Raw genomic sequence first — 12,853 nt, forward strand, 5'->3', positions numbered from 1 at the left:
TAGGCCTAGAGTAGTTCAAGAAGGATGTCGACAAATTGAAGCAATTTCAGAAAAGGATGATCAGGGGAATAGAAACCAAGCCTTATGAGGAAAGGCTGAAAGAATGGGGCTTCTTTAGCCTTGAGAAAAGAAGACTGAGAGGAGATATGACCACACTTTTCAAATACTTGAAAGGTAGTTATAGACAGCAGGAGTAGGATCTGTTCTCAGTCATCCCAGAGTGCAGGACACACAACAATGGGCTCAGGTTACAGGAAGCCAGATTTTGGTTGAATATCAGGAAAAACTTTTTAACTGTTAGAGCAATACAACAATGGAACCAATTATCTCCGATGTGGAGGCATTCAAGAGAAAATTGGACACCCATTTGTCAGAACTCCTTTGATTTGGATCCCTACCTTGAGCAGGGTATATGGGGTCGATGGCCTTATAGGCCCCTTCCAACTCAATTATTTTATGTTTCTATGAAAGCTGTCTGTTCGCAGTGTTCAACTGCCAGTCCAGTCAGCTTTTGTATGTAGGCTGGGGAGGACCTGTCCTTCACATTAAGCAATGAAATATCTTTGGCTGGCCTGAGTTCACTGGGCCATGGCTTTTTCAATAGGAGTTGGGAGTCATTGCCTGAGAGACAGCTCTGAAAGACTGGAAAGGTTCTTTCTAAGAGACAGAAGGCATGAAAACCAGAGATAGCTCATTTTGAGCAAGATTGTGCCATTTCAAAGCTGTGGGGAAATGTCTTCCCCCTTTAAATGCACACATACACACAGACGTAGATGCGCGCACACAATCTTGTCTCCTCACCAAACAGGTTGAATCTGCTTCTTGCTCTTCACCAGCAGAGCCTGTAGGAGGTATGACAGGCAAACAATGGAAAAATGAAAAGGAGAAGAAGAAAGAGGGAGGAGAAGGATTAATAAGGTGCCAAGGGGGAGCCATGGAGTCCAAGGATGGGAATGATGCCTCATTCCATCAGGTCCATCTGCCATTAGGGAAGTGGGACACTGACCCCGCAGTTAGAGAACAAGACTTTAGTCCCTCTTCCACTGTCAAGTAGGGGATTGAGCTGGATTTTCTGTACCATCAAATTTCTTCTCTCTCTCTCTCTCTCTCTCTCTCTCTCTCTCTCTCTCTCTCTCTCTGTGTATACATATACATACACACACATATATATAACAAGAATGGTACCTGTGTGTACGTATGTGTATGTGTGCATGCATGCAATTATTAGACTATTTTGTCTATTTCCTATGTGCATACATTGAACACATATGGTCTCTTTCCTGTAAATTAGCAAAAAGACTGGCCTATGGGCTGTGCTTGCTCACTTCCAGATTGGGAGTTCATCCCGCCAGATTAAGAACTTTGTTTTGGCTGAGCCAGGCTTGGGACTCTGTTATTAGAACTTTGCTACAACGTTCTGTTTTTAGTAGGTATTAAATATTCTCTCTGAAAAGGTTTCATTCTGCCCAGGGGGTGGGCTGGTGTTCAATGCTACCCACGGCAGGTGGAATTGTAAAGAGCCTCCACCCTCCGTCACCACCACTCATTTCATCAAGTAGGTCTGAAGACTCTTGGATGCAGGGCTCTGTAACTATGCCCGGCATGGTTGCTCCCTAGACTCCTGGCAACCACCATTTCTCTGCCATGCCTATACATAAGCATGCACACTTAGTCAAATATAAACATCAAACTATGCCTATTTGTAGATACCTGTTTTTCATGTCAAGAGTTAGTGTGGTGTAGTGGATCGAGTGGCTGACTAGGACTCAAGAGGATCTAGGTTCAAAGCCCCACTCAGCCATAGAAATCTACCATGCATGGCAATGGTAATCCACTCTCGAATATTTCACATACTTCAATGGGGTTGCCACAACCCAAAAATGTTGTGATGGAAGATAACATTGTCCTATCCACTTCTACATAGCAGCTCCTGTGGCTTCTGGGAAACCATTCAACCCTCCCATCCTGGTTTGCATTTCCACAAGAACATGCATAGAACCTTGTTCTATCAGAACCAAGGCATATTGAATCTAGCATTTGATTCTGACAGTGGCCAATTGGATGCCCCAGTGGGAAGCACACCAGCAGGATATGAGCGCAACAGCACTCTTTGGCTTGTGCTCCCCACCATATGGCCTCTGGTACAGAAGGAAATAGGTACCCATCATAACTAAGCCCTGTCCACCCTACGTCATTTAATTACAAGCTGCTCTGGGCCTGAGATGCACATCTAGTTTGCTGCTGGCATGAGCCCCTTTCCTGCAGTCTCTTCCTCAATGCCCAAACTCCTCTATCCCGCTCCAGGCAGGGGAGGGCAGGCTCTTGTGATGTCACTGGGAGTGGGCTGGCAATAGTTGGCAAGAGTGGGCAGCACTACTTCTAGTCTAGCAGATTGTGGGTATGGGCCCAGAGTCCATGTAAAATTCCACTAACCAGGTGATGTGGCAATCCAGAGCCGTGGAAAACCAGTCACCCAAATGGACCCTAGTGCTAGCTGGGAAACAGTAGAAATGAGCACCCAAGCTTTGACACACGTTTTGCCTCACATTAACATTAATGTCCATCTTGTACCACAATTTTTCTCTTCTTCCAGTGTTCCTTGCCCTGAATTTTTATCTCTCTGGCTAGAGAAGTGAGGAAGCATAGCAAATCCTTGAGAAATTCAGCTGGCACTTTGAGATTTAACAAACATGGGATCCTGTGGTTTTAAACTTTTGATTCTGCTGGGATCTACCACCAAACTTTTTTCCTCCTCAAGTGCACAACCAATCCCTTATCTACAATGACCTCTCAACAGTCATGTGAAAGAGAGGTGTCCAATAATGCTAAAGAAATGTCCAATGATAGCTTAAATAAAAGAGAAGGGATCCCTATAGAGTGGCCAGCAAGGGAAAGAGTTAATCATACAGTTGACCAGAACTGGTTTCTATGTTGATACATCCAATGTACATTTATTTCATCTGATTAGCTCTTCCTAAGGTAAAGGTAAAGGTTCCCCTTGACATTTAGTCCAGTCGTGTTCGACTCTAGGGCACGGTGCTCATCCCCATCTCCAAGCCGTAGAGCCAGCGTTTTGTCCATAGACCATTTCCATGTCACCTGGCCAGTGCAACTAGACATGGAATGCCGTTACCTTCCCACCATGGTAGAATCTATTTATGTACTTGCATTTTACATGCTTTCGAACTGCTAAGTTGGCAGTTAGCTCTTCCTACTGGCTTTTTAATTGAAAATTTCTGGGCTATTTGCTGCTGATGGGTCTTTGGAATTTTATTTTATCAAAATTGATTTTATTTACCGTAAGTTGTGTGTTGTGCTATTTCATTTAGCTATATGAATTATTTTATATGATATGCTGCCTTGGAAAGACAATGGCCTTGACATAAGAAAGAAGTCTGTTCATGGCCTTTGTTTACTGACCGGTACTTCTATAAACATTGAAGAATAATGGTGGTATCACTGTTGTAGAATTTACCAGATCAACAGAAGTTTATTACCTTGTATTTTAAAAAGCATTTGGAGACAAGTTAACAAAACAAAACAGAGACATAGGTGTGGAAAAAATATTCGTGAAGAGTCAGGAATAAAAAATTTATATTTGCTCAGTTCATCATTCAAGATACAAGGAAGACAATACTAGAAAAAGTCCTGAAGTATAGGATCATTTTCGGGATGTCTAAATAATGGGATTGAATAGGGAAGGAGAAAGAACTGTGTCTAGACAAATAGCATCTTTTTCTTTAAAAAAATTACTTACTTCTCTTTGTATTTTAACATGACATCATTTGAAATCTGCTTGTTCATGCTCCTGTTGCACAGTCTGCAGTGTGTTTTCATTCTTTCATCCATTCCCCCCACCCACCCTGTTAAGTCTTTTTAAATATTCTGTTATCATTCCTTTCCTTGCCCTTGAAGGTTAATTGCATGTAAGATCAGCCTAAATTAAAACAATATGTTGCACAAAAGCATTTTTGCAACCCTGTTTAAAAGTCCTGCCTTGCAACAAATGTATTTTCTATGGTGGAAGAGTCTCAAATTAGTCAAGGAAAAGTAGGGTTCAGCCAAAGTGTGACATAATGTACCGCTTACTGGAGATCATCTCTAAGAATACCTATTTGATCTAGTTAAACCACCCCCAGCTGTGCTCCCACAATGCTACTTCCTAAATAAGAGCTCACTTTCTAGCCAATTAGAATGTTAATCCCTGAAATAAGTATATATTAATTATACTGGGCAGAGGCATAGGTAATCAGCATAGGAGTACCAATCTCCCTGTAAGCATGTCAGAGAAATTGGGAAGTGCTAAACTTCATTTAGGAAAAAATGATTTCTTACTGAAGGCATTTAAGCATCTTTTGGTCCTTCTCCAAGATGAATCTCATTATTGATATTAGCAGCAGGAGCTAAACAGATATTTCATAGGTGAGATCCAAGCATTCTTGGCTAGAGTAATTTAGGAAGTCTTTCAGAGCATGAAAGATCCATCAATATGAAACATCAACACCTCCAGTTGAATGCCAAGAAGGCTGTAATTGTGTATCTGAATCTCTAATCATATATTTGTGACTCTTGTACACATAGAGCTCCTGTTTATTGCTGCATCTGGTGGCAGATGTGGCTTCTGCTCCAGTTTGTTCATCCATAGTGTGAGTGCTTGCCTTGGACACACATCCAGCCAATACTAAAAACAATCAAGTCTCACTGGTTTATGTGAAGGAGATCAAAGCAATAGACCTTTGTTTTCTCCTTGGCTGGATTGTGCCCATATTTGTCAGAACATCTTAACATATAGAGACAATGCTCCCATTCCAGGCATTGTGTCTGATTCATCTCGGCCCTCTGCACATCAGCCACAAGACAGCTGTAATGGCAGGTATCCACACATGAATTCATAGCCATCTCCCCGCTGCTGCTGGCAACGACCATTCCCATTTGCATGGTCCCTCCAAGAGGACATTTTGAAAGCACCACACAATTGGCTGACAAGAGTGGTTGCTTCAGTCTCAGGACTCTGTTTGGGCTTTGACTGGGCACCCAGTATATCACAGAGCTCTGAAGGGGGGAAATAATCAACTTATCTACCTTGCAACCCCATGAACCTTTCAAAAGGCATTTATCATTTTGAGACCTCCTGAAAAGGGAAAGTTCACAATTCATGTTTTCAAAACTGATGCTTAAAGAACAGAACGTGCCCTCTGACACCTTTTCAGGAGAACAGAAAAACCTCATCTGTCATAAATGGAACAATGAGGCCACCCTACTTAAGCACTTTTAAAACCTATTGATTTCACACAGTTGTATGTAGAACATCTGTCAGCTCTGTCAAGTAACCGCAGCAGTGTTTAAGCCTTTCTTTTATGATAAAAACACGTTTCTAGTCCACATATGACTGCCTCCTATAAGATCTTCTTTTACAAACACCCATGTGTTTCAGGGTAGCCTCGAACAACTCTTAATACATTTAGTTAGCAACCCTTTATCACCCCATGTACATGATGGATGTAAGAGCTGGTTTGTATAATCTCACAACAGTGTGTAAAGCAGCCGTTCTGCTTACAACAAATCAGCTCACAACAAGGTTTAGGGACCCTTTAGACAGTCAAATACTGTACCAGCGGGTATGATCTGACCAACACAGAGTACAAGGGGTGAGTGAGAAATTCCCTTTGTGTGTAGAAGGAGATGCAAATAGTTTTTTCTCAATTCCAGGCCTCATACATTTCCACACTTGTGTTTTGTGAAAGCATGGTAGAGGGGAGAGAATACATTGGACAGCATGCATGCATTTGAAAAACGTAAGGCATCCACACACGAACAACTGCTGGATTGCAAAGTCTTCTCTGTGTGGGCTCGGTAAACAGAGGCTGCAGTAAGCTTTACACAGGGAACAGTATTTTCTTCCATCTATTTGGTTTTTCCAGAGATTCATGCAAGTGGAGGACAGTGACTCCGATTTTACAAGAGCAGTGAATCTATTCTGGGGTTCAGACTTTAAGAAGAAAACTGTCGGAGAGAGAGAGAGAGAGAGAGAGAGAGAGAGAGAGATTTCTTTTGAAACCTGACTGGAATTTGATTTATAAACAGAAACAACTAAAGCCTATTTGGTAGATTGACCATCCTAGTACAATTGGCGTGCCTACCCTGGAGACCCAATGTCTCTTGAACTCTTGGTTCAGACAGCCTGGTCATGAAGGAACCTATCCTATGTAACCTTGGGCAAGGCTCCTGATCCCCCAGCTGGGCCCACAGAATGAGAGAGCAGCACAACAAGGAGGAGGGAGAAGGGATGACCTTGCTGGCAGATTCCATTTTTTAAAAAAAGAAGAGCTACAAAAGAAACATAGCAGGGGGAGACTTGGCCTCAAAACAGGTGGATTAATGCTCCAGCAGCAGGAGATAAGAAGTGGCAGGGGCTATCTGTGTAGCAGGTGAAAATGGAAGCACTTCACCTTTTCACACCTACACAGGGTTTGTCAAGCACTAATCTTAGCTCATCCTTTTAAACCCTCCTTCTATGGCCAGGCCATTGTGATGCCTTTATGCTACATGAAATTAGCAGAATCCAATTTGTATTGTCCTAGCTCTTCCATGACCTCCTTCTCCCTTCTCCTTCAGTCTGTAACCATTAACCTTTCTATCTATAGAGAAGGCAAAGGATTAGGTGTCTTTGTTCTAAAGCTGGCTAACTCTTGATTTGGTTTCTAAATGCGCTTGGGACATACCAAAAGAGTTTTCCAATATTGCAGACATACCTTGCTCTAGGCAGGAGAGTTCAGGCCTTCTGCCAATAGTTAAGCTTTGCGGATAGATCACATGTGACAGCTTATATAATTGGCTGGGGCTTTATATACTAGCAGGACAGTAGCATAGAAAAGATTTAAGGGGAAGTACTGTACACAAGTCTGAAATAAGGGCCACTTCTCCAGTGTTTCTGTAGATCTCTTTGACTGTGCTGGTTAAAGCGTTTCCAGCAGTCTACCCGTAATATACCTGCTTGAACTCACTAAGGTGACATCTCAGAGCTCATTCTATAAAAAGAAATTCTAGTATCTTAGAAAATAGAAGTCTACAAAAGGCTTGGATAAAATGGTTATCCACCTGCGGAGATTCACACCAGGATACATAAGATTACTGCAGGTAAGACATTTGTTTCTCTCTCTCTCTCCCCCCCCCCCAATCTTTTAACTTAATGCTAAGGAAAAAAACTTCTGTTTCATTCAGAAAATCCACAGCATATGCCCCATCCAGACTAACATCAGATCTGGTGATAAGAAACCCCCCTCTGTTCAGTGATGTCCAATTAAACCTTGGTGGGAAGTTCATTTGTGATAATTTTTGGTAAGAGGAGCTATGCTAGGTTACGCAACTCAAGAATGTGTAACAAAGCCATATTTCAAAAATAACTTAAAATAAACTTTCAAAATTCCCAATTAACTTAAAAGTAACTTAAAATAAAACATTATTAAAGTGTTTGATGAGACTTAAACATTAGTTCAACAGGCAACGTTTTAGAAAATTCTGTTATGTTTTGTATGAATGTGAGCCATAACTGTGAGACTGGGTCTCGTGGTGTCTACAGGCCAACAAAAATGGAAATCACCGGTGGAAGGGATTTCCCCTTCCTTTTTATGCCCCTCAAATCTATTCTGTTGGGCTGAAGTGGGGTTCTGCTGCAGAATTTAGGGAGGCTGGAAGGAAAAAGAAGATGAACGGGAAGTCTCATTGTCCAAGCAGAAATCTGTGTGTGCAATGCTGGAAGTGGCCATGTATTTTCCTTTAGGTTTTGACCATAGAAATCCACATTGAGTTGGAGTTTAGAACATTACTTCTAAAAGTAATTTGATATGTTGCATAAGGTAAAGCCCCCTCCCGCCAAAGCAGTTTGTGTCATTTTTCTTCCTCTCTTTACAACTCACTATATTGTTCTTTACTTTTTGTTTTTTGCTAATTTTTCACAAGGATCATTGCTTTTCTGGGTTGTTTGTTCAAGCAAGTCTGAGGATTGGTACAACAACATATGCTTTAGAAAGTACTATTTATAATATAATTTAAAATGAATAAAAGCACCCTTTTAAAAGGATACAAAGATGTTGACTGTTGAACTATTTAAACATATCCAGGCATTTTAAGATACTTTTGAAATATGGCTTTGTTATACCCTTTTTAATGGAAAAGAAAAGTAACTTGCTACTTGTAACTGTGTTACTTGCATAACAATGTACTTTGAAGTTTGGCAAAGGAGGCTGCCTCCCTGAATTCAACTGGAGTTACTTCTGAGTCATCATATGTAGTGTTGTAGCATTAATACATGAAGAAAATCGTAAAAATGTTAATGAATCCTGTGAAAATGAACAGTAGTATGGCAGGGATTTAAATCTCCTGAGCTAGACCAACCCTTAAATGTTCCAGTCTTAGGTGGTGGTGATGACCTCATCTTTTACCCTTATACAAGGTTCATGGCCTCTGGAAAATAAACTTGATTTTTCAGTACACACACAACAGAGAGCCGTGTCATTAAGGACTATAGGACTAGCACAAAAGATCTGAGAGGAAGTCCTTTGTCCATCTAACCAGCCTATTCAGACCAGGAGGAAGGGAAGACCAACATGGAGGAGATATCTGGAGTCTCCTACCAACTCTCCTCAGACTGAAGAAGCTACTTGGATGAGTAGCGAAACATTTCAGCCTAATCAGAAAGGAGTCAAGTTCCCATGACTCAGCGTCCAGGTAACCTCACCTGGATGACCGAGAATCATGCATGAAGGGGTGGGAGAGTGCTCACGCCAGCACTGGCACACATGCGCATGCACAAAGCAGGTGTGGGGAGGGGAGTGCGTGCAGGGGCCCCGGGAGGTCTGTCTCTGCGGCCCAGTCCACCTCAGGCCACAGACAGCACCAGGCCGCAGACCAGGGGTTGAGGACCTCTGTATTAGAGGCAGTACAGGAAACATTCTTTAAAACCAAAGCTTAACAGTTCAGGCATATCATCATCATCAATTATCAGGGGATGCCAAAATTGAAGACAAAGAAATGGAAAAATTGAAAGAATATAGAGGCCTGGGGAATAGAAATAACTTGCTTGTGGACAAAACACATTGCAGTGGTCCCCACAGTCATTAGGGCATTGGGAAGAATGCTGCAGAATTTTATAAAATATTATCAGCTGCAGATCTCTGAAATAACAGCATCAAAGCTGAAAAAAATAGCAATATTAGGAACAGCATACATATTACACTGATATTTAACTGAAACTTAGGTTTTTGGTTAAGACTTGTATCTGTTATATAATACCAGTCAAAGACAGTAATGTGCATTTAATAATAATAATAATAATAATAATAATAATAATAATAATAATAATAATAATAATAATAATAATAATAATAATAATAATAATAATAATAATAATAATAATAATAATAATAATAATTTTGTAATCACATTGTAATCGTATTTGTAGGAAGATGGCAAAGCTTGCAAAAGCTTTTCCAGCCTGCAGAATAACCCAGTGATTATGGCCACTGACCCTGCTGGCTGTGGAATTCTGGAAATTGTATTTCCCAAAAGATCATTTTCCTGAGCTCTGAAAGATTACAATTCAGACAAAGCTTCCTCCCCCAAAATCTGGTCAAAGGTAACTTCCCCTGTTCATATCCCCCTGGGACAGTGGATATGGGCCATGATCCATGGCTATGCAATCTTTCAAAAAGGTTTAAGGGCACCTAGTTCTGAGCCAGCCCTTATCCACCAGCAACCCATTCTCTTCCAGCAGCCCCCTCTGTTGCACAGGAGGAGAAGGAGCACCATGCAGTCTTCTGTGGTTTCTCTCGCACAACTTCCAGTGAGGCTGGCCCAAGACATGTTGCTGGCAAAAGACAGGTGCCTCTCTGCCCCTAGATCCACACTCCAAAGCCAGCTGGATGGACAGCACCATTTTGCTTCAGGAGTAGCAATGGCCTGTTGTCTTTACTTGCACACAAGTGCTCCGAGGTAGTTGAGAGGCCTGAGGATAAGCTCTGTGGCACAAATAGCTTTGTCGTCCTAGAGAGAGAGAAATGGCCTTAGGTTTCCTTTCAATGGCCAGAGGGCTGCCAGTCTCCAACGTATGCCACCTGAGGCCATCACCTCAGTTTGCTCATTGGTAGGGCCACCCCTGGCCTTGCATCAAACAGAATGCAGGCTTTCTACAGCCATGTTGTGTTAAGAAAAGAAAGCAGGTTCCCAATGCTTGTGTATTTATTTATTCCATCTGCTGGTAACCATAAAGCATCAGATAGTCACGACGGGGAAATACATCATGTAAAATTCAGAAATCAATCCTCTACAGCAGTTTGAACAACATAGCCTGTCACGTTGTTATTGTTTCACTGGAAGACATAAGGCTGACACAGAAAGCAACAAAATGCAAGGAGTGGAAATCATTAATCCCACGAACAGCAAACCCAGATGGGAAGTGTCAGTAAAAACAGACTTGAAATAGGGACAATAAGAGAAATAAGAGGGAAGTACCAACTTTCCTGGGGTATCCCTGAGGGAGCCCCCACTCCTAACCAGATTAATAATTGTGCTCAGTAGCCATAAAATGTAAGATAAACAACAACAACAAAAAAACAGAGGGTGGGAAAAGAGAAAGACCTGGTTGACTCGACTCTGGAACAGCTATCCAGCTGTTAGATGGGTGAGTATGGGGACACATTTTATTACAAGCCCTTCATGGGCATTTCAGATTCTGAATTCTCCATCTGAATCACCCTTAGAAAATCCAACATGTCATTTGCCCTTATTTCCTGCAGACCCAAGCGGCTGGGAAGATAGTCATCAATACAAAGGACAATCTGATGCAACGGGCAGCTGTGCTAATGGGCATGTTTGGAATCAGCACGTCCACCTACAGCAGCTTGCAGCTCACCCAGAAGAAGAGGCTTCCTCTGACATTCTAGTCTCAAGGCCAGAGGCTGCCGCACACGGTCCATTTCGCCTGCATCCTCTTCAAAGAGACCAGTATGCAGAAGGTAGAAAAGTCCCAGGCGCTTCATCATGGAAGTCAAGACATCCCAACCTCTTGTGCTCAGCGTGTGGCTGGAGGCCACGTAACCTAAGGAATGGAAGAAGAACTGCAGGTTCTGCCAGGAGGAGAAAAAAAAAGCCCTTCCGTGAGGGAGGAATTTGACTTTACAGCATGATGGAGGCTATGCCTGAAAGATGTGATGGATTTCTCTTGCTCTGTTCAAGACATGTGGAAAGATGGCCGTGCCTGAAAAGAATAATTAACATCAGAGCAGGCGCTGACAGATTGACAGCAGGATTGCCATGTTCAGTTAGGGTCACCTCATGATTGCCTCAACAAATCATTTCTAACACAAGGTCCAACCAGGGAAGGAGGAAAAAAGCTTAAGGCACTCACAACGAGAGTGTTGACAAATAACCACAATGAGTTTGCAGCCCCTTAGAAATGAACGAGATGTATTTGGCATAACTCAGTGCAGACCGCAGCCTTCCCCCCCCCCCCCATGTCAGGAGTCATGCTTGGGCAACACCCTAAATGCCCAATAAAATCTGGCATAAAACAAAATACCAAGTTTAAGCCAAATAAAACTTGTTCGTCTCTAAGGCACCACAGGTCTCTGCCGATGTTCTGCAACAGGCACATGTCGCTGCTCCACTGGGAATTTTAGGAAACAGCATCTTTGACACTTCCCCCCCCCCCCTTCTCTTTTAGAAAATATTCTGCTGTTGGGATTACAGATTTTGTAATTACAGAGTTATAACAAGGTGAGATTGGAGAGAGACTGCTGTAGCCATACAAAAGGGACTGACAGAAAGTAGAGAGATTTATGAGTTTCGTGCCCACTAACTTCTGCAATTCCAAGAAAAAGAATGGGTTTCCATTACTTTACTCTTTGACCCAACTAGGAATCCATGCAAAGTGCTGCAAATTTTGCAGATTGCCAAAATCAACCTAAGGAACTGTTTTTTGTGGTGCAGGAACACAAGATGGATGCCTCTGAATGCTAGAGAAAGCTTTCCCCCAAATGGCTTTGCCTTTTCAGTGGTGAGGCCACATCCAGCAGAGTGTCCAGTATCCATACACAACCCTCAACTTTGATAGGTGAGCGGCTGTACTGAAAACATGTCAATGCTATATAACGTGGGGATCTTTTATAACTGAACTTTATATTTCAGTTACATTTTTAGCTTCACTTCCTACTTTAGAGAGGTGCACAGTAGAGCATGTTTGATCATTTTGCCTACAGATCTGACAATATGTTCTGTTTCCCCGGGGAACCGAGTTTGTCTGCACATCCTGTTCTCTTCAGTAGTGAAAAAGCAATAGCAATAATTCTTGTTCAGATTGCTTTCTTGTACAAAAAACGTGTTCATCAAAATATGTATTTTCTAAAGGACTTAGCACTGTTCTGTTTTGTTGGGGTTTGTGTATGTGTGTGTGTGTTTTAGTGATGAACGCAACAACGTTGTTTCTTTTGTTAAGTAGTACAAAGTACTGTAATTGAAAACAATGCTTATGTTCAACCACTGTGGGGCATCATATACAACCTTTCCCCTTTTGTTTAATACAACTCCACAACCACCACACCTTAAGACTATTTAATGCAATAGAATAAATCAGAAAAGGCTTTAGAGGACACACTGCGTTTTTCCAGTTTCCGAAAGCAATTGTGATGTCGTCAATGAAAAGAGACAATTAGATTTTGCAGAGGAACCTATCTGGAAAATTATCGATTACTAACATACTTTTCTGTTTTTTCTCATGATGACTGTTGATGTTAGGTGCTCTCTCTGCTCTCACAGAAATATATATATATATGGTAAGCCGCCTAGAGACCTTTGGGTA

The 12,853-nt window shown here is 41.9% G+C and overlaps 1 long non-coding RNA gene across 1 annotated transcript; it reads left to right on the forward strand.

Annotated features, from left to right (window-relative positions):
• The first annotated feature begins 2,136 nt into the window (after nt 1-2,136).
• Nucleotides 2,137-12,535, forward strand: LOC140707431 (uncharacterized). Its single transcript, XR_012087492.2, has 2 exons — nt 2,137-7,137; nt 10,794-12,535. It is a non-coding gene; the product is annotated as an uncharacterized LOC140707431 (long non-coding RNA).
• Nucleotides 12,536-12,853: the final 318 nt, after the last annotated feature.

The sequence above is a fragment of the Pogona vitticeps genome, chromosome 1, assembly GCF_051106095.1.
Source record: "Pogona vitticeps strain Pit_001003342236 chromosome 1, PviZW2.1, whole genome shotgun sequence".
NCBI lineage: Eukaryota > Metazoa > Chordata > Lepidosauria > Squamata > Agamidae > Pogona > Pogona vitticeps.